The 27,749-nt window shown below is 39.1% G+C and overlaps 1 protein-coding gene across 1 annotated transcript in view; it reads right to left on the reverse strand.

The window, feature by feature from the left end:
* Positions 1–27,749, reverse strand: part of znf609b (zinc finger protein 609b) — a 93,711-nt gene that overhangs the window by 37,243 nt on the left and 28,719 nt on the right. The gene's annotated exons all lie outside the window — the stretch shown is intronic.

Genomic DNA, 27,749 nt, shown 5'->3' on the forward strand with positions numbered 1-27,749 from the left:
ATATATAGTCTATAGTATATTTGTGCACTTATACTACCCATAATTAGAGTCTGAAATTAATTAAAATATCACAAAACTTTCTTATAAAAAAACCCAACACCGCTACTGTGTGCTGCACTGCTTTCAGGAGTGAAGGAAAACTAGAGATGACAGTCCGAAGTAGAAGGAGAGAAAAGACGAAAGAAAGGTACCAAAAGAAGTTTACATTGAATGCATTTTTAGCTGAAGCTTGTGAAAACGACCCTAATCTTAACGTATGTTGCATCTGAATGATACTACAGTAGTTGCTTAATATTGTTTGACCTTCATGCATAATGTTTTAGACACATTTTGGATGGTTATGGCATTTAATCAGCAGCGTTGGGTTACCCATCGCCCCCCACTGCAAACCATTGCAGTTTGAAAAGAAATCCCAGAGGAAACCCTGCAATAAGGTGAAAACATTAGAATACCATAGAGAGAGGGCAACAAAGTAAACTGCGAACGAAAAATTTATCAAATCAAATTAACCGGTACGACCAATAAAAAATAAGTTTGAGCTAGCTTGAACTAATCAATCCGGTTTCTTGTAACATTCTCAAGCTATGCTCTGGACGCCAACCAAAGGGTGAAAAACAATTATAGCAACTAGTAAGAATGGCTTAGCTACTTACACAAAACTTTGGCACCGATTCGTGTCCTATCTGAGATAATTAGCCGGTATGCTACATGACAGGTTGGTTGACTGGCTAACATTCAGCAGGTGGAGTGGTACACTTTCCTCATGTCTTGGTTCAGTCTGACCTTGTCAACCTAATTCCTTTCTCTTTTTTTCTGCCTCAGCTGGCTGCTCTGAGACTGGGCCTGGTATTGTTTGTTAGCACACACTGTGGGGGTTGGGTGGAAAGTACAAGGGTGGGCTGTTTGCTATCATGAGCAGTGGAAGCACTGTGCAGAGACGCAAGGCAATCTGAACATCCTTTTTCATTGATGGCAGTCAAAATATGTTAAATGTGAGGCGTAGTGTGTGGTTTTACTGATGATATTGCTTAGAGAGGAATCCAAAAAGCAGGGGAGCTTAAAGGCTAAGGTGATTTAAAAAAAATTTATTAATCAAATTCAAGTCCAGACAAGCTAAGTGTCGAGAACCATCAAAACTATTATGCATGCTAATTGAAGTACACCACTCCTATTGAGTCATGGTTTGGTTGAAATAAACCAAACCAGCCATAGCCATGTTTGAGGAAGTGATACAGCAAAAAATCAACTGCTGAGGTAAATCAGACGATTCTTATTTTTATTGACAGTTATCGGTTGAAGGGACACTCAAAAATCCAATCACTGGATGCATTATTATAAGCACTAAGACAAAAACCCCTGTGGACATTGCAATAGAAGAGAAAGGGCTGAAAAGATGAAAAAAAACACAGACTTATAAGAAGCTGTTTGAAAGGAAACTGTATTTTCAAGGAAATCTAGACACGTCTGCACTTTATTTAGATCATGTGGAGCGCACGATGTTCAGGAGATAACAGGTAGGTCAATCTGAGCACAACAAAGTTCCTCTATTTTATCCTCCTTTTGAGCTGTAAACCTCTCCTGTTTATGGTAAACACACAGAGGTGCTTTTGTATCGCTAGCTGTGCAAATCACAACAACTGTACGCATGAGGTGCCAAACGCAGTTTAAAACGTAAACTTTAAATCATTTTGTGGTCATTTTAAAATAGTAAAACCATGTTTTACACTAAGTGCTCTCTTATACGCACCTCTGCTTCAAACATTAATAACTACTCAAAAATAATTCTTGATCATCTCTTTATACAAAATATTTAAAGAAAATTCAGAATTAGAAGTGTTGGCAAGTCAAAGCTTGTTGCAAAACAGATTAAAAAAATGGCACCACTGCAGAACACATACATAGTGTAGTTCAGCTTAATCTTTGATATTTTTGACTCGTTAAGGGATCTTATAAAAATTTTGCTGGTAAAATGATTTGAAAAGTTAGCAGAATGAGAGCAGACAGTACTTTATACACTTCGTTTTATGCTGCATTATTTAATAGCAATGTCTCCATAAAATAAACTCAAACCACATGGTTAAAAAATTCCCAAAAGAAAACCAGCCACCTCTATCCCTCACTATCAATTATTGAAGCAGTTGCCGCAGTCACACTGCGTTCTCAGCTAGTTCAACCCTATACTGCCTAAACGTGGATCTGGGATTCTATCCACTTCTCACATTCCTCATCCCGACTGTAGGTCAGTTGACAACAACAGTATCTATTACAATGTTACGCCCCATCCTCGTCAAGGTCACCCACTTGCCTCCGACAGGGAGAGAAGCTGTGCTGGGAGCAGAAATCCAGATAAGCTAAGCTGAGCCCACGAGGATTTCTCTTTCTCCAGCCCACTCCATAGTCATAAATCTTATCTCCTGGTAAAAGGGAAACCTGACTGCAAACTGAAAGGCTGTCATCAACCGCTCAGCCGCCTAAATTCCCACCCAAATACCGATGATTCAGTCCTCTTACAAGTGTAAACGATTTGTAAAAAAAAAAAAAAAAAATAGAGAAAAAATATGGCCAAGAAGAAAAGAACCCACACGGTTTACTTTTACCCATAATGCAGCCGTGAGCAATGAGATGGTTTTATCTTTCAAGTTGCTCCGCTTTTAAAAGCCAAAGGCAGTTTAAAAATCAAGCAGAGTAACAACACTTGAACCTAGACATGCTATCCTGAAATCTTATCAGCTAGGCAACAAAGAACATTTTTACAAGTCCTACATAGCATACAAAGAAAACAAGTTGTTATTCAGGCGGTGAGATTTCCCCAGAGTTCCCAACCTCAAACTATTTATAGATGTTCTGTTAATCTGTTTCCCTTGTGTTAACACTCGGCTGTGGGTGGTGCCTTCTCCAAACATTAGAAAGACAATCCTGAGTCGCGCATCAATAAACACGTTTTTCTCAGATGAGATTTATGCCAAATTACTCCCCATTGTTCAGCGGCTAACACCAACAAAAACTAGGCCTATTTAGGTCACAAGCTAACGGCACACTTTAAGACATAGGGTATTTCTTTAAGAAATCACACAATTAAAAAATAAAAATATAGCTACACAAGGAGATACCTTTAGATAACCCTTTGAAAAGCTTCCAAAGAATACTCATGGCTTATCCTTCCACAATGCAGTCAAGGTTTTAGCAGTTCAGATGGTGCCTCGGATGATAAATGAGCGGAGGTTAAGGCTATGGCCGTAGGAGGAGAGATGTATATCTGTACATATGGAGGAGTGTACTCAGCTTTGTTCTACGAATGGCCCTTGAGCTGCACCCCATGCTCTGCCCCTCAATCTGCCTCTCTACCCAGGCCTTGCTACTCTCATTGACCCCAACTGCAGGCTGTCTCATTGAACCATGTCTACCTTAATGGGTGGTGATGTGCACTATTACCAAGTCCCAGTAGTTCCTGCACTAAAGCCTCAAAAAATCCTATAGACCTTTACGCCTTAATGCACCTGGAGGCGACGACTGCTGCAGCTCAAACCACATGACACTTGAACACAGATGCTGGTGAAAGGACGAAACGCCCGAAAAGGCAGATTAATAATACAGCAGGGGGAGAGTAGGCTAGGACTCAATCCATCTATTGATTTTCGTGGTGAAGCTAGAACTGGGTTTTCAAAATAAAGTAAGCAAAACACAATTCGGATGGTCATTTATCAAATGGTATATGGTGTTATATTGATGAAACTTTTTTTGTGCTTAGTTTTGTTTCACTTCTGTGATTCCGTCTTTCTCCTGCATGTGTTCAGGTCTAACACTTTACCTGATGACATACTTTAATCCATACACTTTATCACACTCTCCACAACTTGCAACAATTATGTACAACCTTTCAGTCAACCTTTGTGCAATTAGAAACAGGTAGTAAAAAAAATATATCTTTAGATAACCCTTTGAAAAGCTTCCAAAGATCACTCATGGCTTATCCTTCTAAGTTCACAATTTTGTCTCTAAACTTTGATCTGAAAGGGGCTCTAGTCTACAGCTGTCCCCTCCCTATTAGTGGCCTGATATTCACAGATTTTTCTGTCCAACGTGACTACAAAGTGTTTGCTGGAAATCTGCCTATCTGCACATGTTTTTAAAAGCATATCTTAAATATTCAAAATGCAATTGAAATTGAGAAAACATTTTAACTGGAATAAATAAAAACAATAATTCAAGGGGAAAAACTATAACTGGAACTATCTAGCATTTGTAAAACTAAAACATACTGAAATTATAGACCTAATATCCTTTGTTTTTGTGTTTATGAATCTATTTATTAGCTTTTCAAACTGATGTTAAATTGATTTACTGTTAAGAATTAAACAGTTATTAGTGTTTTACAGGATGTCTAAAGTATTTGTGAATCTGAGATAGTTGTGGGCAGCAGCTGTCCAAAACCACTTGTGAGTACTGGAGGTTCACTATTCAAAATATACTATTCAAAATCTTGTAGCTGACAAGAACCTCTCTGATGGCACAGATGTTTCAGATTTATACACATACCTTACCACACATTTGTGCTCATGAGGAACCCTTGCATTGATTACAGCCAATCCAATTATTCAGAACACAAAGGGTGGGCATATATTGTTCACCTGAACTCTGTTAGAAAAACTACTAAGCTAAACTTATTGCCAAGAAGTTATTGCATTATTGTGACTTTGTGCCGTGTTAGCTGAATGATAACAGTGTAACAAAAACTACTAAAATTTGTATACTTCAGCTACTTTTAAAAAATCATTCTTCGTTCCTGAATAGTAGTAGAAGTTATACTGAGAAGTTATACTACATAGCCTGTAATAAAGAGGGAATGACGTATGTCTTACAAACAAAACCTCAAAGGCAAAGATGTAAACAGAAGCTGTCACCTGGAAAATAAAATCTAGCAAGAATTTTTTCACAAATATTGTGGTTATTAGATTATTTTTTTTTTAGACATAACTTGAATCATGCGTGTTAATGTTCCACAAACAAATGCATCTATTCTTACATACAAGTCTTGTACAAAAAACAAACTGACCTCCAATGAATGTAACATGCTTTTCAACCTATCTGTATGTAAGTTCTGACATGTATACGTTGGAGAATCACAAAACTAAAACGTTTGCACCAACTATAAAATTCTTTAAGACCTCAGAGCCAAAAATGAATCAGTGACTCTCAAAAACAAAAAGCTGCTTGAGGTGGTTTAAACCGACTTGCAAGAACAAAAGCACCTGGTGACCCTTAAGCACTTGTGAAACACTTCTACGACTTTAAATGTCAGCCCAGTCCAGAGGAACCGTGAAACTGAACTCCCAGGCAGAGACGCTCAAATAAATAAAACCTCTCTTGATCATTAAAACCTCTATTAAAGTCAGAAAGTGGTGATGTTGATGTTGAGCAGGAGTAAAGTGAAACCCACTATATCACACCAAATCTCTCCCCCTTAGCCAGACGCTCGGCAGAGGTCTGCAGCTCTCAGCCGTCAGACTTTGATGACCTTGTTAGTTTGAGTGCCTAATCTGCTAATGCCCTGATAAAAATAAACAGTCAGAGCAGTCATTGTAGTCCCCCCACACACACACTTCATCCTCCTTCCCTGTCTGCAGCTGCTATCCATGAAACACAGATGATACCTCCATCTTTATTTATCCTGAGGACTGACTGTCAAATTGACAGCAAGAAGAGCCGGAGGGGGGGCGGGGTTCCTGCCGGTACAAAGATAGATAACTGCCCCTTAACATGATGTGACTGGTTTATGTCGGATATTGGTGTACGCAGTAAATTCTGCAATATTAGAAATGAGTTATCTGTTTTATGACAGCCACTGAACCCTATTATTAGCCACAGGCCCGTTAAGCAAGATTTTATTTTTTTAAGCTACACACAGCTTCGAAGAGAATTTTGTTTTCCTTCTTTGGTGTTAATAATTCACAGACAATAAGTTATTAAAGGAAAGGCTGGAATAAACATAAATTCTTAAAAATACAGCATAGACCGGACATAAACAATAAAAGTGCACCAGTAAAACAAACGCATAGTGTTATAGCCGTCTATTGTGACCAGTGGGCTCTTCGCCGACCAGCTACACTTATATATTGAACTAAAGTAATAACTTGCAGCATACAATGTAAACAAATGGAGCCAGCAGCAAAGTCTCATTCTTTCGAGGATGCATAATCTAAATGGATGTGGTTGAAAATAATTCAGTTTTCCAGATGGACATAGAAGTCCCTCCTAATCGAATGTGGGACTTCAGTTATTGCCGAACACTTAACAACTCTCCATTCTTCCTTACGAACGGGGAGTTTATTTCCATTTTCACTTCACCCACATTACTCCTGCAACTACATCAACAAAACACAATAAGAGATTTAACAATAATGTAACGGCGGGCTGCAAGCGGCACAAAAACAAACCGGTGTCCACCTGGTGTTCTTTACTTCCAGACTTAAAAAGTTCTCCGATTCACTGTAGTTACGGATCACTCCCATCGACTGAAATAACAAATTCTTAGCATGCTATTCATTCATCACTCATTAAATCTGTTTGGTTGTACGGCACAATGAGACAAAAGCAGCATGTCAGCTGACTGTGTCAACACACTTTATCAAACTCCCACGATGTTGCTCACTGCAGACAAATAAGGAGTCAAAAGCTTCACAAATAAACCGTACGTGCTTTGAAGGCGCGACTTCTCTGCACACAAAGGAACAGAATGCATAAAGGGTCTGCAGGTAAAGGTAACATTTAGATGAGAAAGTAGCAAGCACCCATCTGGAGAGCATGTCAACACACGCTGCCAGGTTGCTGAAATTGTAGTCGGCCATAAAATATAGGGTTATCAGCGAAACTGGGCCAACTAACAATAAGGTTCATTTACAACCCTGATGATGTGCATGTTGCACTTGTACATAGTTCACGGATCATAAAATCTATTTTCTAAACGTCATGCACTTAAAAGCAGAATTTTTTAATTTTTTTATGATGGCATTTTGTCTTTCAGAGCTCTGATTTTTACAAAATAAAAAAAAAATTTATTAGACAGTGGAGCTCTATGATTTTCACAAGGTATAAAATCTGGATGGAATTGCTGAATTGAACAAAATGAAATGGAGTGTAATTGTGAAACACAGGATACACAAATGGTACTTTACGGATTGAACCACACAAATTTGTTTTTAACCAACAATCTAAGCCTGTGTATTAGGTAAGTTTGAAGACCAGTGTTTATGCCTGAAACATCAACAAGAGATGACGGTAGCTAGAGTTAACCTCAGCAAAGGGAAATGTGTCTTTACTCGAGACATTCTGTTGCCTTAGAGCTTTTGAAAACTAATTCTCATGTTTTTGCACGGTTTATGGAAATGCAACAATATTCTAGCAGATTTCCCAAATCAAATCCAACATCAAAACATTTTTAAGGTAAATATTAGTTCTAAACACAGAAGGATGAACAGTTTCTACGGTGTTGGCCAGGCGTCCAGACCAACATCCACCTGGACTGTTGAATGTTCTCCCTCTGCGCCTTGGCTCCAGTCAGTTATTTCCAGCTGTATTACCCACATCATAACCTTGTCCAGAACTGCTTTAAATAAAAGAAGAGCTGTAGACTGCTGACCATATGGGTCCGGATAGAGGATGTGAGAGAAACAGCGTGATGCGATGAACAACGTTTCAACGGGGTGGGGGCTCGTTCTCACAACAGATAATGCAACGCTTCAGTATTCAAGGACACCGGCGCGGTCTCTGGTGAGCATATCAGCATTCATAAGAGGACTCTCTGCTGTGGCAGGGGTGACTTTGATGCATGTTTAAGGAAAGCAAGAAGCATGAGAAAAATCAAACCCTCAATGCACAGGGGAGTAGAAAAGTCACTGGCATCCAGCCAGTTTCCGAGAACGGCTCGAGCAAAGGGCAACCGAAATTTATTACTCGTGGTATTACAGCTTTAATTATTAAAAATTGTGTACCAATAAATAATGTAAAACACTCACTGGAAGGAGGAATAAAAGGGAATTAACACTCTGGAAAAAAAATCTTGATTTCTGGGAGCAAGAGGCAGAATAGATTGCTGATGTTGCAGTAAAATCTCAGGCAAGGTGTCAAATTCAATATTTTTTAGTAGTTAGTCCATAAATTCTTTATATAGTCCCCCATCCAGTTTATACTGGACCCGGGCCTTTCGAGAGACTCTTTGTCTCTCATTTTCTAAGTGTATATTTCCCAAACTGAAAATGTACTCAAAAGTTATTGTTTGGCAGAGTTTTCTGTAACAGAGCTGGTTTAATTGGGCTGTTCTGCTGACAAGCACTTCATCATAACTCCTTTTGGACTGTTATTTTAATACTCTCATTCCTTCACAGGCCAAGTCTGACCCGGTATAAATGCCCGCGCCAACCCCATAAATTTGAAATGTCACATCAACAGTGACCCCGCTCCTCGATGCCAAAGTCAAACAGTTACATGTCATCGGGTTTGGAGAAGCTTGGCAGCAGAGCGGAGGAAGACACACATGTTTGTGTGCTTAGCACAGAAAGTGTGTTTATTTTCGTCTCTCTTCCAGGGCAGTGGATTGGCGCGAGGATTTCAGCGCGGCGATGACGAGTTAAGCTGTTGGACCGCGGCCCGGGCCACTGTGCCACAAGACGCTTTAACTCATTGTCAAATATTCGCATTCCCCTGCATATTTAACACAATCGGCTTCGGTGTAACGCTCTCGTGAGAGTTGTGCGTTTCCAAATGAGTAAATCCAAGGTAAATAGGGCTGGGAAGGAGGAATGTGCACTGAATAAAACATTCAATTTCCTATGTAATTAATTAAGAATTGAAAACGTTATTTTCAGCCTGAAATGTTTTGGTTTAATATGACAATACACAAGTTAGCATCTAGCTTTCCTGGAGATGATCCTGATTTAACCTTATAGACCAATTTATAAAGCACCAGAAAATGTCCCAAAAATCTGATTTGGAAATTATCCAGTAATGCCCTTTGGCCCATGCAGCACACACCAGGAGATTGACCGCGTCGTGTTATGAAGTATGAGTGGAGCGTGCAGGAGGAAGGGTGACTGATAAAGTACGCCACGGTCACCGGGTCAACCCTTATCGACGGAAGCTTCTGAATCTAATCTTTTCACTGGAGACGTTTCTGAGACATGTCTTTGTGTCAACTGAGCCTCTTCTCTGCACTCATTGTCATTGTTTGTATTCTTTTTTTTTCACTATTCCAGAAACCTATTCAGAGTTTTGTCAAAAGCAACATGTGACCCTGCCTAACTAGTAAATCCACAGTTGTAGCAATTAAAGTTGTGTAGCAGTTGTGTAAAACCCTTGATTAGGTTTGGGAAGAATTCAGATTTTTACAAGAATGGCATTCAAAACATTTTTCCAGCCTTCTCGTAGTAAGCAGGCAACATAGTGATGAAGCACAAGATTATGACATGCTTATCTAAAGCATAGAAGTAATTGTAGGATGCGTCATCGCTTTTACAATGTGCTGAAAGTGTGCTGATATATCTGTAAAAATCAGTTATATTGGCGACATAACAACAGTGTCAATATTGGATATTGGACCAAATTTTCTCATCTGTGCATCCCTACATTTTACATCTTTTGATTTCTCAGACTTCATTTTTGGACCCGTCACTGACGCTGAAAAAAGGATGCAGTCACTGGTCGGAAATCAAAAGGATTTTCGAGTTTTCAAATGTTCGATCATCTGTCAAAGTGGAGCATCTGATTCTTCCATGCATCTCTTTTGGAGAGGTAGTAGTGTGGAAACGTCTTAATCTGACTTTACAAGCTTAAATGTAGAAGTCTGAAGAACAGGTTTTTATTTCAAATTATGCATGGCTAAAACCCCAACAGTTTATCTTTTTTGAATATTCAGAAACAAAAACAATACAAAGAAACAAATGGTATATTAGAATCCCTTTGCTGTGAAATAATAATTACATTTACATTAAAGCATAATAAAGACTACGCTTGTTAAAAGCCCAAATAACTGGAAACAGGTTCAGCTGTTCTAATTTCTCTCGTATGTGGTGAAATAAATCTATCATCTCATAAATGTTTGACATTGGTCCCAAAGGAGGGACGTGTACTCCCTTTAATTTCTATCAGGAGAATAATCCCCTTTTGAAACCCTTTTTAGGGTGAATTAGAAAGGCCCAGTATTCAAAGAGATGAGTGCAGAGAAGGGGGCGGGAATAATCACAAGGGCCTGGCTGTCTGTGTGGATTAGAATGGGAAGAGAAAATCCTTTCATCTCAGATCTGTACTTCCAAGCTTGGGAGCATGCTTGCACAAACCTCTAATGCACACTCCTCATAAAAGAAACCCAAAGACCTCTATATTGTCTTATTCTGTTTTAACATCCAAGAGGCAGTTATTTAAATTTAAACAGATGGAATTCAATTACGCTCCAAATGAGTCTGACAGTCGCAGGATTAGAGAGGCGCTTATTTTAAAAAAAAAAGAAAAAAGAAAAAGGAAAGTGTCGTTCTCTGGGGCTGACCTTTCAGTTTGACAACACAAAACCCAGGAGGCCACCCTCATGTTCTTACTTTCCTCCATCGTTTCTCATGCTGAAATGTTGATGGCTGCACTATTTTAGTCAGACAGCTTGTTGACAGAACCTCCTTAGCCAGAGAGCAACAACTAACGTCTCAGCATAACACCATCTGACAGATAAGAAAATGGATTAGCCATTATGCGTGTTTGCTCACTTGTCTAACTTTGTGAGTGTGAAAACAACTGTGCATGCGCGCAACAGGAACTGGCACTTAAAAAAAAAAAAGACTACTTTAAAGTTGTTCTCGCACTAAAAGGAGAAAAAGCCTCGTTGTTAGCAAACTACTGAATAGTTTAGAGCATTTGATAACATCTGGACCGGAAATTAAAAAACAAAAAAAAATACACTCTGGTTATTTCCGCATTACTAGAAATTTGCCCGATAGGATCTAGAACGAAACTACATTTCCAGATTTCAGAACTGGAACAATCAAAACATGATCGCATTGAAGTTTGTTTTCAAAAAAAAAAAAAAAAAAAAAAAAAGGAGTGGTATTTTTAGGGTGGAAGTAGATAAGCACACAGCGGGGGATGGTGGCGGACTGAACTGTACAATGAAATCTGTGTAATGTAGCTTACACTTGAAGAAATAGGAGAGAGACGAGCCAAAGCTAACAGAAACACACTTTCTTCATACTCTTACTCAATTCAACTGTGTGCAGCAACAATGACGATGTGCGCCAAGGACACGAAACACAAAGAAGCCTGCAGGTCCAAAACACAAGCAGGAGGAAGAAAAACAACATGAACGCTTGTTTTGGGTGAGGAGACTGCTGGTATCCCCATTTGGACGGAGTATTACTCACATACTGGAAACTGCCTCAAATAACTCATGCAGGTTTTTCTACATTTACTTTGAGCTGCACAGAGTGCAAGTGTACACAAAAGTCATAGTCTTGGCATGTACCTTGGCTTTAACGTTACCGTTTGGTACGTCTTCAGCCCAGCGACGGTGAGGTAAGCAATACAAAGAGACAAACTGTTTTCTTCGTACAACAGGACTTCTAGATAAAAACTATTTTAATATTCTCTGCAGAATAAAAGAAAATGGACAATTAAAAATATCTCAACTTGACCAGTTCATGTATTTAGCAGGCCTGTTGCAAAAAGCAATAAATCAATCAATCACATGATAAATTAAAACAAACTCAATAATTTCCATTTGCATGATTTATCGTTTTTCTCTTTCTACTAAAGATTGGATGACAAAAGTCTCGATTCTGGTGCTTTGGTCTTAACTGGTCTTTTTTGAAGGACAAGTTTGTTTACAGAGACTTCATAATTAATTTTATTTGTCGTTTTGTCAAGTTAATTTGGATGTTTAAAATGTTTTTCAGTTCATTTTTAAAGAATGTTAAGTATTATTTAAAAATGTTAGCTTATTGATCTTTGAGCATGCGTTCTTGCACCATTATGCCATTAAAGTTATATTACTGGAAAATGGTCTCAAAACTACAATATTATTATTTATCACAATAACTTATGGGACAATTTATCGTCCAGGCCTATACTTTAGAGACAGCATATATATGTTAGTGTAAGAAAATGGAGAAATCTATGAAAAAACTGATCTGTATTTAAAGTCATGGTCAAATCAAGCTACTTATGGAATCTAAGTGTGTCATCAAACTAATTCATAACAAAACTAATAAATTGAACTAAAACCAAACTTAAATAAATGTAAACTTTATTCAGCAATGAGAGTTGACAACATCGTCACAAGAACACGACGAAGGAATCTAATAAAAACAAAGCACAACTACTAGCAATGGTCTTTTGTTAAGTATTGACTGCAGTTTCTGTAAAAAAAAAAAAGTCTGTTTTGATGTGTAGTCAGAGCTAAGAGTGTTGGGATTGTGGCATGATGTGCTGCAGTGACAGACTTCTTTTCTAAGCTCATAATCATAATGATCAGTCATTGTTTACGTCCAGATTTACCATGTCTGGCTTCCTCTGATGCAGAATTATGATGCATATTTCACATCAATGACATAAAGCTAGATAAAATGTGACATGACTCTCAGACTACAGATATTTTGATACCTATCCGAATTACAGCCACATATGTTAGATGCACAGATCAGATTTTTTGGAGAGTCAAAAAGATCGTAGTTGGGCCGCTGACACTGTTGTAAAAACAACTGATTTTTTCGCATCTGGGTAGAAAAAGCAGATTTTAGGTAGCATTTGTCTGCAGTGATATATTACTATACTCCACACTTTTTCCCACCTTTTTGCACAGAAAACAGACCCAGGTACCAAACAACTTCACACCAGAAACATGAGTGGTTCCCTAAAGTTGTTTAACTCAACAAACATACAGCAAACAATCCCTTTAGGGTGAATACAATCAGTTTAGGGGGAGGGCAAGAAGTAAGTCTCTATACCACTCTCCTTCAAACAATGCCTTGCTGTGAACTTCCTCTTTGTTCAACAAAAAAGCGACACGGATTGTTAGATTACAATGATCTTCTCAGTTTGTTGTTACTGATGGGGTTTTTTAAATCCTGGAACCCGAGGTGTCAAAGTATACGCTTCTTTTAACATGATACCACTGCGGAGACAAAACCTTTGGAAACAAGTGAGAAATCCCCAAACTGTTTTACAACCGTAGCAAGTCGGTGCAAAGTTTGGGCCACTTCTTTTCTGCGTTGGGAGAAAATTCCAGTTGAAGGAAGGGAGGGTGGTGGTGGTGGTAAGGGGTGAGCCACGTCTGCTCCTCCCCACTGTGTGGGTTTTGTTCTGCTAATCAGACCACATGCCTCAAGGATTGAGGAATCCGAGAGCTCTCAGCCAGCTCCTCTCATTCCACACACAGCCGCAGCGGCCTGTGACAAACTATTCAGTGTGTTGTGGGGTTAAAGACTCTATCCATTCATAACACTGCTCACCCGCCTTCCCTCCTCTCCTAATCTCAGGCAGTTCTACCCCTCTGCCCCCTCTTCTTACCCCTCATATGCCCTCTCTCTCTCTCTGTGTGTGTCTCTCGGTTTCTCACCACAGCAGTGGATTCTTTATCTCTCTCTGCATTCAACACGCTGAGTCTGAATAGGTTTATTATTAGACTACGGTCCAACCACACAGCCACCACAAATTTAAATAGAAAAACAAAAATATGTGTATATTCACTTAGTCCGGCCCAAAGCCTGGATATTCGCCTTCCTCTTTCCTCTCTTGTTTACTCCCCCAGCCCACCACCTCTTCTGTATTTTGTTGGGTTCCCCCCCTCTCTGTTCTCTCCTGCTACTCACGCATCGAGAGGCGAAACGAGGCACGTTGGAAATTTTCAGGCCGACAATGGAAGACAGCTGCTCTGGATGCATAAGTCTTTCATGAGCTGAATTGGTTGTACAAGCCTCAACTCCCCCTCAACCCTCTCCCCTCATCCCGCACATGCCTCCCTGCTAGCGAGCGGATCCAGACACAGCACAGCACACCTCCTGGAAAGCTAAGCGGAGAGAAAGACGGGGAGGCAAAGACAAAGCGTGACAGAGGCTTTGTTTGACAGATCTTGGATGATTTTTTTTTTCTCCCCCCCTGCCAAAGTGGACCAAGAGATTTCTGTTTGGATACTGTTGCTTATTTCTGCTCCGCACACTTACCTAACGAAGACAAAACTGATGAAAGAGCTGGTTTTTAATTGGACAACGTCAACTATGAAAACAAACTATAAGTGGGAGTCAAAACACCATTGTCTTTAATTTGCAAAAGCTGCTCTGGCAAAAAGAGAATCAATCTTTCCATTATATCATCCAACGTTGGCGACAGCATAGAAATGCTTAATAAAAAGCACACACAGCATTTACACAGAACATAAATCCACACACACTCGTCAAGAAAATAAATAGCTGAATCTGGTTGCAAGTGATAAATAGTGTTGAAAAAGAAAAAAAAGTTAATTATTAAAGCACCTTATTTTCCAAAAAAAGGAGCAGTTGAGAGAACAAAGCTTCCTCAATTGGCAAGAAAAAAAACAGCAACAATAAACGCAAGTTCTGCTGCATTAAATAGACCACTCCACTCAAGGAATTATCATACTATATCATACTATATATCATACTATGTATCTGAATTACAGCTAACAAGATGTAAATTACTTTTAAAACCGAGTGTCACGCGGTTCCAAGAAAGCAAATGCAACTAACAGCAGCAACCACAACAATAGTGCATATCTGACACATTTTTCAGTCCAAAAAAAAAGTATGCCACCAACTCTCCTGCAGAGGCAAAGAGCTGCAGATAAAATAGTAGGGAAATGCTTCTTGGCCAATTCAAGGTGAACAAGGAGTTGGATGCTTTAAAAAAACAGAAACAAACAAAAAAAAAAACCCTACAACCTGCCTTGTTTAGTCTGCTTTAATTGAACAGTAGTTCATTTGACTAGAACATTCAGTTTGTTTTTGGAGGTGTGAATGCACAATCAAGCTCTGATGCAAACCGAAATAGTGAACTGGTCTGCCTAAAAACCCAGGTCTCGGTTATGTTGAAGTGAACTCTGGTGAAATTCGAATGTGAATGCCCAGTGGACCGGAGATCACTCCAAAAGCAGGAAGCAAAGTATACTGAAGGGCATTCTGGGTAAACTATGAAAACAAACGCGCAATTTTAGCAGTAGTGGAAGAAAGGAGGCATGGTACCAAATTTCTAAAGTTTGACACCATTTCATTTTTGGTTACATTTTGCAAAGCAGGAAGTTACGCTCATGTTTTTGTGTTGTATCCTTAAGTGGTTCTTGGTGCAGCGCCACCACAGGTGAATAGGTTTTTCAAAGGGTTTAGTTCATTTGACACAGTGCAGTGTAAAAAGCAAGAACACCAGATGAAAATCTAACAAACAATGCAATTTTGATCACTAAGCAATTTTGGTTCTTGACATGCTATTGACTGTAATTGGCAAAGCAGCCAATCCAAGAGCCCCTTTTTTTCCTTATTTAGTTTAGCATCAAAAAGAAGACAAAGCCAACTTGACAACCATTACTGAATATATGTTCTGCCTGCTTGCAAATTGCTCATACTGTACCTAAAAAACCATAAGGTTTCTACAATGCCTTCTACCATGCAGGGCAACTCAAGAACTATTTACTATTTCACTTTTAAAAAGTCTTGAACATAGACACACAAAGTATAGATATACTATTACCAGGGTTTCCCCCAGAAAACCTGCAAAGCCCGGGGGTTGGGCGTCGAGGCGGTCCACCGTGTTTTTGTATTAAAAGATGTTAAGTAGACAATAAAAGTAAAAATATCACTGGGTAATTATATGTTATGGGAAAACATCGTCAGTGAACTGCTATATAAACCCACAACCAGACTTAAAAACAACTAATCAAAAAATACAATTAAAATAAATATCAATTATGTCCACTTCTGTTAAATCCAAGTTAAGTCAGAGGCTCCATCAGGCCCCCCAGAGCTTCAGGGGCCCCATAAATGCTAATATTTTAACATTGACCACAGATATATAAATGTAACATTTGTTTATTGAGATTATCATTGCTGCTAAATTTGACATAACGGTTTCAGCATATATAAATTAAAAGACTTTAAATTATTAGACATTTATCTATAAACCTATCACAGAAGCTGTTAGAGGTGCTGATGTTCTTAGCAACAAAAGGGGATCCAAAGTCATATTCTGCTCCAGGCCTCTTAAACCCTTGGACCGGCCCTGCATGATGTGGTAATCTGCTGCACTACGCAGAGATGCGCAACAAATGGGAGATTTAATTCAATGCTGCTAATGTGGCTTTAGTGGCTCTTTCATTTCGTGTCTGTTGAGTTTTTAACAAGGGGACACAAAAACTATTTTGTTTGGTCGAGTTTCTGGACGGGTTTTTCAGATGTCTGGTGGCCGCGCGCATCAACTCTGTCTGACTCAGTGGACAAAACATTTGATACGGTTTGGTGCTTAATGTAACTGGAAAAATAATACTAGTAATAATAATAAAATAAGCGTGATGCGTGACTGCGAGGAGAGCGTGAAAGCTCCTCACCGGGTTAAACCTGCACGATGAGTGATTAGCACTGGGTCGTTAACCACTAACGCACCGACCAACCGCGAACACAGACCTAAACTTCAACAGAAAAGGTACTGACAGTAGCTAAATTTGTTCCAAAATAAACTTCGCTGATGAGAAATTTGCAATATGGAATTTTAATATGGAAAGATGTCGTACCACGCCCCACAAAGACCTAGAAACTAGAGATGTGCCGATCAGGTTTTTTCCTGCGATACCGATACCGATCACCCATGAGGGCCGATCATCGATACGATCACATAATTATTTTTTTTTATCATAAACACTACCGGTTACATAATGTGGAAAAAGGAACCATGAATTCACCTTAATTTAGACAAAAACTTGTTTTTAATAACTTTTTCCAAGAAGAAAACTAAACAAAACAGGCATTGTGCAAATTGTACTGTTATCGGTAATACTATCTTTAACAGACTGATAACATATGAAGGCTCTGAAGAGGTTAAATAATGCAAAGAGCCAAAATAAAACCTCTCAACATTGCCAAAAAAATTCAAACTTCAAACTCAACATTCAAAGGCAAATACAGGATCCATTACAATAAACAATCCAGAGTTACTGAATGAAAACTTCCTGACAGCATGGCGGCTAGCTGATTACTGCTAGTTCTGATTGACCGTTTCTGACTGAGCAGAGTAATTATGCAGAGCAGGGAGGAGATTGATTATTTTTTTAGAGATCATATGTCTCATGTTAGGACAGCGAAAGTTTTAATACGTATGTAAAATGTATTTTTTTTAGGTTAGATGCTGCAGTTTTAAACAGAGGTTCGGTGTGAGAGTCACTACCAGGTGGAGCAGAAGCGGTGCTCTGTAGCGCGTAGCAGTGGTTCAACAGCGAGAGCAGAACCAGCGTCTTACATCGCAGCTCGGAGACTTAAATAATTTTGCGGGTTATTTGTTTAGCTTTCTGACCGTCATGCTAATCCGGGTGAGTGTTTGTAGCTGTGCGCTGCTTTACCTGCTATCTGATCCTCTGTATTTCTTTTTTACTGCAGTGAGCCTCGATGTAGCAAAAGTCCGTCAAGTATGGCATTGTTTTTATGTCGTATTAGCTTCGTTGTGTTTGTTGTGTTTGACATGCTTCAATTTTCCGCCGCAACACGCAAACTTCCCCATTTACTCAGTGCGTTATAGTTCCACTTCGCTTAGGATTTGTTGCTGCAGGTTTGCGCAGTGTGAAGGAAAGAGGAGACCAGCTGCACAGGCAGGCTGCGAAATGAGATGCAGGCGATCGGTATTGGCAACAAGAGCCAATGATCGCTGATCACCGATCATGCACTTTTTCACGAAAATCGGCCGATTATGATCGGTGACCGATCGATCGGCGCACCTCTACTAGAAACATTGAAAATGTAATCTTTTTCCAACACATTCCTGACAATGTCAGAAGTTTTAAATGCTGTGCTGCAAAAACCTCAGAGTTTTCTAAACTCCAAACTAATGGTGTTACAAAGAGCTTTTACCAAAATTACAAGAGACACAACGGGCAGTTTTAAGCTCTTAAACCCTACACTTCTTTTTGAGAGTTCTGCTCACAAAATGATGCGCCCAAAATGAATTGAGTACTCAAGGTATTGAATGAGAGCAAATGAATATGGCACGCATTAAACCAATCTGCCTAAATAATTCTGTTTTTTTATTTTGAAATAATTCCAAAATATTTAACAAAACAGTTAAAAAAAAAAAAAAAAAAAAACACAGAATCTGACTACCACCTGTACTGAAAAATTAAATAAGTCAAGCATGGACATTTTAGACAAGTACTAGCTGATAAAAGTTTCAGCTTGTTAATTTGAAATTATAGTTATTCCATTTATTAAAAATGTATTTTGGGGTTTCCTTAGAAAACATAAAAATGAACTAATTTTTGTCTCCAAATGGCAAAAAATGTATTTAATACAAAACTATACAGCAGTGAAAATGTAAGTAATTTTTGCCAAGCTGTCAAAGAAAGTTATGAACACAGACAGAAAACGAGGGTAGGTTTCTTCAAAATGTGACTCCTCATCATCATTAGTGTAATATCAACTCAAAGAAAAGGGATATACGATAATAGATGCAGTGAAAATATATTTACTCAATTCAGGAAACAAAGACAAAAGCAGTGAAAACAAACAAGATCCCTTGGTAAACAATGTTGTGCAGGATAATTTAATATTCAAAACAGGTTGAAAAGGTTTGAGCATAAACTATATTTATTGAATGAAAACTAATGGATATATCTAAACATTTATATAGAATCAATAACAAGGGCTGTGCAGAATTGATTAAAGACCTTTCTAATAGTGGGATTTTATAACAAGGATAACTAGCAGCCTTATCTGGAAACAATATTATTTCTTGTACAAATTAATGGTCAAATAGAGTCAACATAAACATTTATTTTGGAGATATTTAAGGTGTTTTTACAAGTCTGTTTTGAGGAACAGCCATAAACAAACCCTGTCTCAAGCCACCCGGCTGTTTGCAACAATCCGTGACTACATAAGAGAACCTGGCCTCGTGGAACCAGTCACCACTAGTTATAATGTAGCACTGCCCCCACTTTACACCCACTCACAAACTCTACTCTGCTAACATTTTGTATCAGCTATTAAACAACAGAAAGAGGCATGCAGAATGTGCATAACTCCGAGCCTAAAAGTGTCTTATAAAAGTGCATTTTTAAGTGGCTCACTAACTGGAAAAACTGAGTACCACCTCTCTTGCCTCATGGATAAACAGCCGTGAACTTCAGGGAGATTACTACTTGGCAACTCATTAGCACTTCTTTTTAGCGTGGAACAATGAAAGCAAAATATTAGTGAGAGACTGCATTAACACAACAAGAGCTGGAGTTTTCCTCTGCTTGAGCGTGCAGATTTTCACTAAATCATCAGCTACTGCATATTAGCAATGCTGAGTTTTGAGTTTACAGACAGCATGGGTAGGTTAGGACTACATCTGTGAATGTCTGATGATTAAATATCTAATCTGAACACCAGTACAGACCACAGTGTGTCATTAGACCTCTCCACTGAACATCACAAAGGAGGGGAATGTGGTTTTAAATTGGCCCAAAAACTCTTGAGTGCAGGTCAGGCCTGAGCGAGCAGTGAGTAAAAGGAAATCTGAAAACAGCAAAAAAGGTTGTTGGGAAGCTGCCAGTGAAGCTCTTGTTGCATGTGATCTACAAACTACTTGGAGTCTAACTTTTTCCAACCGCAGCGTTTTCAAAGTTTCATGATTCCAGGCTGCCCTTGCGGTAAAATTTGTTTAGTAAGAAAAGTGATAACCAACCCCAAAATCCTTCAACTGAACACACCAGGCTAAACAATCTGGCAATAAAAGTAACTCCAGCTGGCTCTGAATGACCACTGGAAAGATGTGGTTGGGCTATCAAATATTCCTAAATAAAATGAATCATTTCCTGAGCAACTGAACTATAAACACAAGCTGACAACTGTATTCGTCTTCCAACTCGCTGTGTCAATCTGTTTTTTTGTGCGGCTGAATAGCTACAGATAATTACGAGTTATTCTCTAAACACACCTGTGATTAATGTTGATGATGGGTCTCCGTGGCAAAGCAAAACTCTGCAGTTTGCAAAATTAATATTTGTTTAAAAAAAATATGGTTGCATGAGAGCTTCTTTTTCAAACACACTATAGAGACTATTTTTACTGACAGAAATAGGATCATAAAATTTGTATTTATGATAGCATAATAAATCCTAAGTATTCCACAACAAATGTGGACATTCTGACCTTTAAATCCAAGAACTGAAGCAAAATCCGCAACACGTAGTTGCAACCCAACAAGCTAGGTAGCAATTTTATGTAACCATAGGAGGCAAATATTTTTGAATCGAAGCTGCATAATCAGCAGGAAAATCGTAAATCGGACACATGCTGGTGTAACAGAGATCTCTTACAAAAAATAAGGGTAGGACCTCAGCACCTGTTAGTAGCCTCAATAGAAGAGCATATGTTCTGCTACTGATTTGCGACATTTAAAGGAAAATTCACTTTCGTGTATCCCATCAGGCTATATAAGCCATTTTGATTTACGCAGATTCTAGCAGGCAGTTTGATTTGCACTGGCATGTCTGGGAGGGAAGGGGCACGGTGAACCTTGAAGATGTGTGGAATGCGTGGTATGCGCCGTTCTGTGCTGCCAAAAGGAGCAGTCCCAGGAATAACACACAAAGACTCAGCCATTATTAAATCATATTACCGCAATTATCGCCTACACCTTCACTCTAAAGTCAACCTCACTTTGTGGAAATAGTTTAACAACTGACATGCAAGTGAAAAATAAATTAAGAAGCAATTTGTTAAATCTAAATGAGATGAGGGGGAAAAAAGAAGAAAGAAAGTCTTATATAAACTAGGACCATCAATGTCCATTATGAAAGTCGTTTTTTTTTTTCCTTTCTTAATATTCTTCACATCTAATTTTGTTTTGCCTACAAGCCCGAAGCAATTCACATCACTGTGAAGGCGACTAATGGTAGTTGTGGAAAAATGATTAGTGTCAAACATTTTTCACATGCAGCAGCGAGCGACTCCCTGAGGGCAAATTCTTCAAACAGGCAACAATGCAGAAATCACAGTGGCATTGAGGCAGAGCAGAGACAACTCGGTACAAAACTACATATCATCCGCTCTGTGACCTCAAACGCCTGTTATATCAGCATGCTGTGATCCAAACGGTCTCAAATAAATGACTCCGAACGTACTGTGGTTAAAAATGGCAAAATGTTCAATCACAGCGATGTGGAGGAACAGATGAAATGGGTCTCCTGTTATTGATAATCTTTAGGCGCGGTACTTGAAAAGAACGATTTCATCCATTTGTGTGAACTGGTCCTAAAGGGGGAGTTCATATTGCACCACTTAAACATAAAACAAGTTCAAAGTAATGGCTTGTTTTCTAACCCATGTGCCAGAAACCAACTTATTATCAAATAAAGCTTAGCTGAACTCTATTAGATCTCTATTACTAATTGATCAACTTTTGCAGAAGTTTGATCCAACTCCATAGTGGACATCCACTGGTTGGAGCAAGAAGATCTTGGGTTCAATATAGTGGTTTGGGTTTTTCTGTTTAAAGTTTGCCACCCCACCAGACCAAGCATTGTTTCCTTATTATAAGTACAAGTTTTTATACACCAGTAACAGCGATAGTAAAAACTGATTAAGCTACGTTTGTAGTCGAAGCGTTGAGCTGGATGAAAGTTGGTGAGAACCAATTGCGTTGGTACCTGCACCTGGCTGTTGGTTTCACACACTATTATTTTGAAATCACTTCTGAATTTTTGTCTTCATTGCAAAATTAATCCAATCTTGTAGATTTCTCCCTCATGTTGTATCAAGACATGCTAAGATTTTAAAAAGGTGATATTGGAATACAGTGGACCGGTGGTATTCGCGGGGTTAGGGATCACAGCTGCCCGTAAATGGCTTAATTCCACTCATACTCGAGACTCCCTTCTAAAAATTACTCTACCTGCTTATTTCAGTAACTCAAACACCAAAATAATCCTCTATTTGAATTAGTACGCACAGCAGAAACTGTTCTAGCAGTACAGCATGAGGTAACATCCACAGCATTTAGTGTTTCTGTTCTTGGAGGAAATAAATAGTGCTCCTGGATTGGCTGCCTTGCAAACACCAGCCAATAGCGTGTGAAATACCCTTGCATCTAGGTATTTATAGGGATGCTTTGCAAAAAAAAGATTAAAAAATCTGCAAATAGGTGAATTTTCCAACAAGACAAAGACAAATTTGGCTGCTTTTGAACATTTCTGGCTTCACTACCAATCACCAAGACGTTTTCAAACTATAGTTGGGTAGCTACAGACAGCAGACTGGTTATTATAGCCGATAATCCCAGAAGTTTGAGACCTTTTGTACAATAATCACTCAGAAAGCACTTAGCAGATGAGTAAATTATTGCTAAAACTTTATGCCAATGACGATAAATATGCTTATCGCCATATTTTATAGCAGTAGAAAAAAAAGATTAAATTATTGTTAAAAACAATTAGTTTCTATTTTACAATCCTGACTAGACCTGTCGCGATAAACAATAAATCAATTAATCGCACAATAAATTAAACCTATCGACCTCATTTTAATTATCGGCTTTATCGTCTCTTCTTGCCTTTTTTTTCTTTCTATTGATTACACTGAATGAAAAAAGGCTCAACTCCGGTGTTCTCCACTGACCCTCCCTTCCTCATTTCCTTAGTCTAATGTCCAGCGCACACGACACGAGTTTTCGGCAGACTGTCGGCCCATTTTCAAAACCTGAGGGACCCACACATTAGCCGACAGAAATCCTAGGCAAAACGGTTTGATCGGGTTCGATCCTGCTGTGTGGTGTCCAGCCACCTGGGCACAAAATAAAGGCTACAAGTCCAGTTAATTCATTTTAAAACCAGGCATTAATCAATGCTTTACTAGAATCTACCTGTGACGCATGTGGCTAGAGTCAGCGTAAAGTCCTGACTGAATGAAAATCATTAGAACCTATTTATGTCACCTTAACGAAGAGCAGCTGAAAAGTTACCGGGTTCATCAACTGCGGTAGCAATTTGGCTCCAACTCCTCTGCTTGTCATTTCTATATTCTTTGCACAAAATGTTGAATAAATATTAATATTGTTTCCATATATCATCTCCGATGTCCGCTGGACTTCAGGTTGTGCCGTATTTGGGATTCCCCTCAGTAATTTCCCCTCAGAAAGCACGGAGGAGAATCCGAGCTTTCCGATTGGCTACATGTCACATTCAGCGTTAACGCCTCCAGTCGGGAAAAACCCCTGATTTAGATCGGAGCGGCCACGACAATCAACCGTAACACACCACACACTGCAGAATGATCGGTTACGAAATCAGCAAGAATCTTAGATCGGCCAACGTTCTAAGATTATCGTAAGGGGAAAATAGGGGCAAAAAAAATCGGCGTAGTGTGAACTACTGCATTAGGTAGTCGGATGTGCCCGTCTTCTCTATTTAAATCTCGCGATTACTGAAGGTCAATAAAGGAAATGTAGACTTCATAATCTGCACTCTTTTGGTTGAATGCAGTATTTATTTCCATCCATCCATCCATTTTCTTTACACCCTTGTTCCTTATTGGGGTCGGTGGGTTGCTGGTGCCTCTCCAGCTAACGTTCCGGGCGAGAGGCGGGGTCACCCTGGACAGGTCGCCAGTCTGTCGAAGGGCAACACAGGGACAGACAGGACAAACAACCATGCACACATACACTCAACACACTCACACCTAGCGAGAATTTAGACAAACCAATTAACCTGACAGTCATATTTTTGGACTGTGGGAGGAAACCGGAGTACCCAGAGAAAACCCACGCATGCACCCACAAATATACAGAGAGAACATGCAAACTCCATGCAGACTGAGAATCCATTTTGTTTTTTCTGTTTGTTTTTTTTATTTAGTTTATTAGTTCCAGTCTTATGTGTTCTTTTGAAAATAAAGTGCATCTTTCTATGGCAGGAAATCGCATGCATTATTAGTCATTTCCATGAAATGAGTGTCAAAAGGCCTTGAAACAATATTATCGTTTATCGCCATCATTTTTTAGACAATCGCTCAGCAAAATTTGTTATTGTGACAGGCCTAATCCTGACATTTTTGATGAATACATTACAAATCAGGTCTTCAAGACTCCGCATATATAAATGTTTTAAAGACATTCGGAGGCTTTTAATTGACATTTACTCAGTTCAATGGGCTACGAGGTATAGCGTAGCATGCGCTGCTTCACAAGTACACACAGGTGTGCCAAAAGCCACAGTGTGAACTAAGCTAGCTGTAGCTTGCACCACCACCCCCATTACAAGTCAGCCTTTCTTCTGTTTCATAGCTTTTACAATCCTTGGCACTACTTAAAAGAATGAACTGTAGCACAACAGCAACAGTCTGTCAGGCACAGGCAGCAAAGAGAAAGAGCTCAAGCTAGCTCTCATGAGATCCCTCCACCCCCAGCGCTGGACAGCAGCAGCAATGCAGAGCTCTTTCCTTTCTACCCCCCTCCCCTCCCTACTCCCTGCTTGAAAGTAACACTGCCAATGTAATTTTCCATGAGAGCTGCTCCATTTATCAAGGCCAGTGGCACATCGAGGAAGCTGACAATGCCTCACTCCTCTAGATTTGTATAATGAGAGGTGGGAGAGTGAGACGCACTCACAAGGTGGTTAGCACTTGTACGAAGGAAGCAGAGATGATTTATTCAGCATCTGAAAGCCAAAGCTTTGGGGAGTATTAACTTGGGACACAGAAAATGTAGCCACAGCTATTACACCGGCACCATGGAGAACAAGATTGCTAAAGAGACATGTACTGATTAGCAGATGGATTACACAACTCTAGTTCCTTCAAATGAACCCATTTTGAAACTGTTTTCCAACACCCTAATCCTCCTTTATTTCAACTGATCGCACTTTGCACAACACACAGCAAGCATGTATTACACAGCTGAGCTGAACTCAAACTTCCCCGCCAAAGAAAGATTGAACGTGAAACGAGCCATTAAGTTTGACACAGTGATCCAACTGCAAGCAATAATCATTTTCTGTGTCATTTCTAATTCCCATGAATGCCAGTTTTACAGTTAACTGCAGGATGCAAAAAAAAAAAAATCAAAACCAAACCCAAAAAGAAAACTGAATGCTCCCGTAAGGTGGATGTACAATAATCAACAATATTTGCACAGTTGCAACATCTTCATTACCAGCTGACAGGGAAACATGAAACCGTTTTTGAAAGGTAAATAGGTTTCCTAAAAAGGAATTACGAGTTGGTTTTAGCTCAAGGGCTGTGGTTAAAATTTTGTTCCCCTTCATGCACAACAATCAGAAAGAAAGTTGATCCCATAAAAGAACAGTTTTTTGACTAACAGAAGGTCCACTTTCTTCAGAGGCACTGGGAGAAAAACTTTCAACATACTGGAATGAATTCTGATCACCAGTGTTGATTTAGGGGCTTCTCAAGTGTTTTCCTCATTTGTCATAATTTTAGAATAAAACTGCTAAATCAAACCGCCTCTGATAAGAGCTGGCTCATTTTGAGCTGGCCAGGTTATCTGGTGAGTGGTGACAGTCCATATCCACCAACAGTGATAGCTTACTTTATATCTACTTGCCAGCTCAAAGGGACAAATCTCCTAACTTTGCTTTAAGTTTTTGTTAATAAAAAAACAAAACAAGCAAACTATACATTGAGTTACCTTCAAGTTTGTCCTTTGATTCGGACGTTTACATGTTTTTATTTTTACAGCATTCGAAGATTTCCGATCAGTGAAGTCATTCCAACAATGTTTAGGTCCCTGTTTCATGTCACAAGGTAGTCACATTCCTGTAACTTTAATGAGCTTAAGAGGTGATACTGGACTGAAGACCAACAGTGACATAAGTGATATATATATTTATATATATATATATAAATAAAAGTAGAAGCATCAGCAGTCCACGGTTTGAAGTGAGAGGACATGTACCTCTTGATTTTCCAGAGTCCGTTGGATCTGAGAAATGTGCTGCTCAGTGAAATCTGATGCTGATAACATGCTAAGGATGCTCCACAACAACTGGGCTTGTATTTAAAGCATTGAATGGATTTGAAAAGGCAGCATGAGGATCACAACAAGCCCTTGGGGGCCATGGGGATCCCCCACACATCTCATCCACTGCTCAGATGAATGCCGAGTGTTGAAAGCCACACCTTATGGATTCTGTAATCTCAACAGGACGCCATGAAAGCACACATAGTCCGGATGAATGGACAAAGTTATCTGTAGTGTGCACTATTGCCTCTATTTATCAAGGAACGATGATCTATAATGAACTTTACTTATATATTAGTGGTTAGATCTGCAGTCTCTAAACATATGCTTCATGATGCTCATGAAACAGCACAATGTATCAGGTAGCAATGGTCCTTGCAGTATCAGAGTGAGCAACAGCACGATCACAAAGAAATGCTCGTATGCAATATTTACTAGGCTGGACTATTAGATTTCAAGTTTCATGCATTTATTCTCTAGATGACAGTAATACATATCACCAGTTGGATGGAGTCTCACTCTTCTAGGCCACACTTGATGAATATTTTAGTGACGGACATGCTATAGCTATAATATTTGCTGAAGGTACAACACGAGTCATCGACTAATGCCTAAGTTCACATGACAAGATTTTAATGCAAATTTTTCTCCCGATTTCCCCGTTCTGACAATTATTCCGATTACTGGGATGAAATTTAAGATAATCTTAAGAGGTATTGCTGCCATGTGTGGTGTGTGAAGATTGGTCTAGTCCATTCGGAAGAATGTCGGGGACCACTCTAATCTAAAATTGGGAATACTCAACATGTTGAATTGACTTGTCTCAATGCCGCAGAACGTTTGGTGTTCCTCGAGGAGAAAATGCATTTTCTCGTCTCCTCCATTTAGCCCCTTTGGCTAAATGGATGTGACATTTAGCCAAAGGGGACTTTAAAATACACCAAAGACATGGCGAACCAGAAAATTTGGTTAACATTGGAGACATAGTTGTAGTGTTTTTTCTCCGCTATACTCCAGAAACTATTGATTTTTCCTAGTCTGTCACATTTATCTACTCTCAATTCTTGTTTGGTGAGATTTTAGGAGATTTTCTATTTGACATTTGAATATTGGCGAGTTTGTGTGTGGTGCATTGCTCATGCCATGTGGTTGAACACCACACACTGTACAGCCAAACCTGTTATGGCTAAGACATTTTATTGCCATGTGTGTGGTCTCTCAGGTTTTGAAAATCTTGCCGGGTAAACTAGTCATGAAGTGGATCAATTGATGAGAGGGAACTGTGCTGCTCCCAGAGAATGTGTACAAATCTGATTGTACACAGGAATAGTTTTCACAAGTGATGTTTTTACCTCATAGAAACAGGCTCCAAACACTATGACAAGAAAGTGGTAAAGGATCCAAATTGTATTTGAAAATACGCAAGGACAAGCACATTTAAGAATACCTTTTGCTTGAAATACTCATTCTCATAATAATAAAACTAATAATTGATAGTAAAAATGAATTTGTTAAAACTTGTAAGGCAAAGTTTATTTAAATTTAAAATA

The sequence above is a fragment of the Poecilia reticulata genome, linkage group LG3, assembly GCF_000633615.1.
Source record: "Poecilia reticulata strain Guanapo linkage group LG3, Guppy_female_1.0+MT, whole genome shotgun sequence".
Taxonomy (NCBI): Eukaryota; Metazoa; Chordata; class Actinopteri; order Cyprinodontiformes; family Poeciliidae; genus Poecilia; species Poecilia reticulata.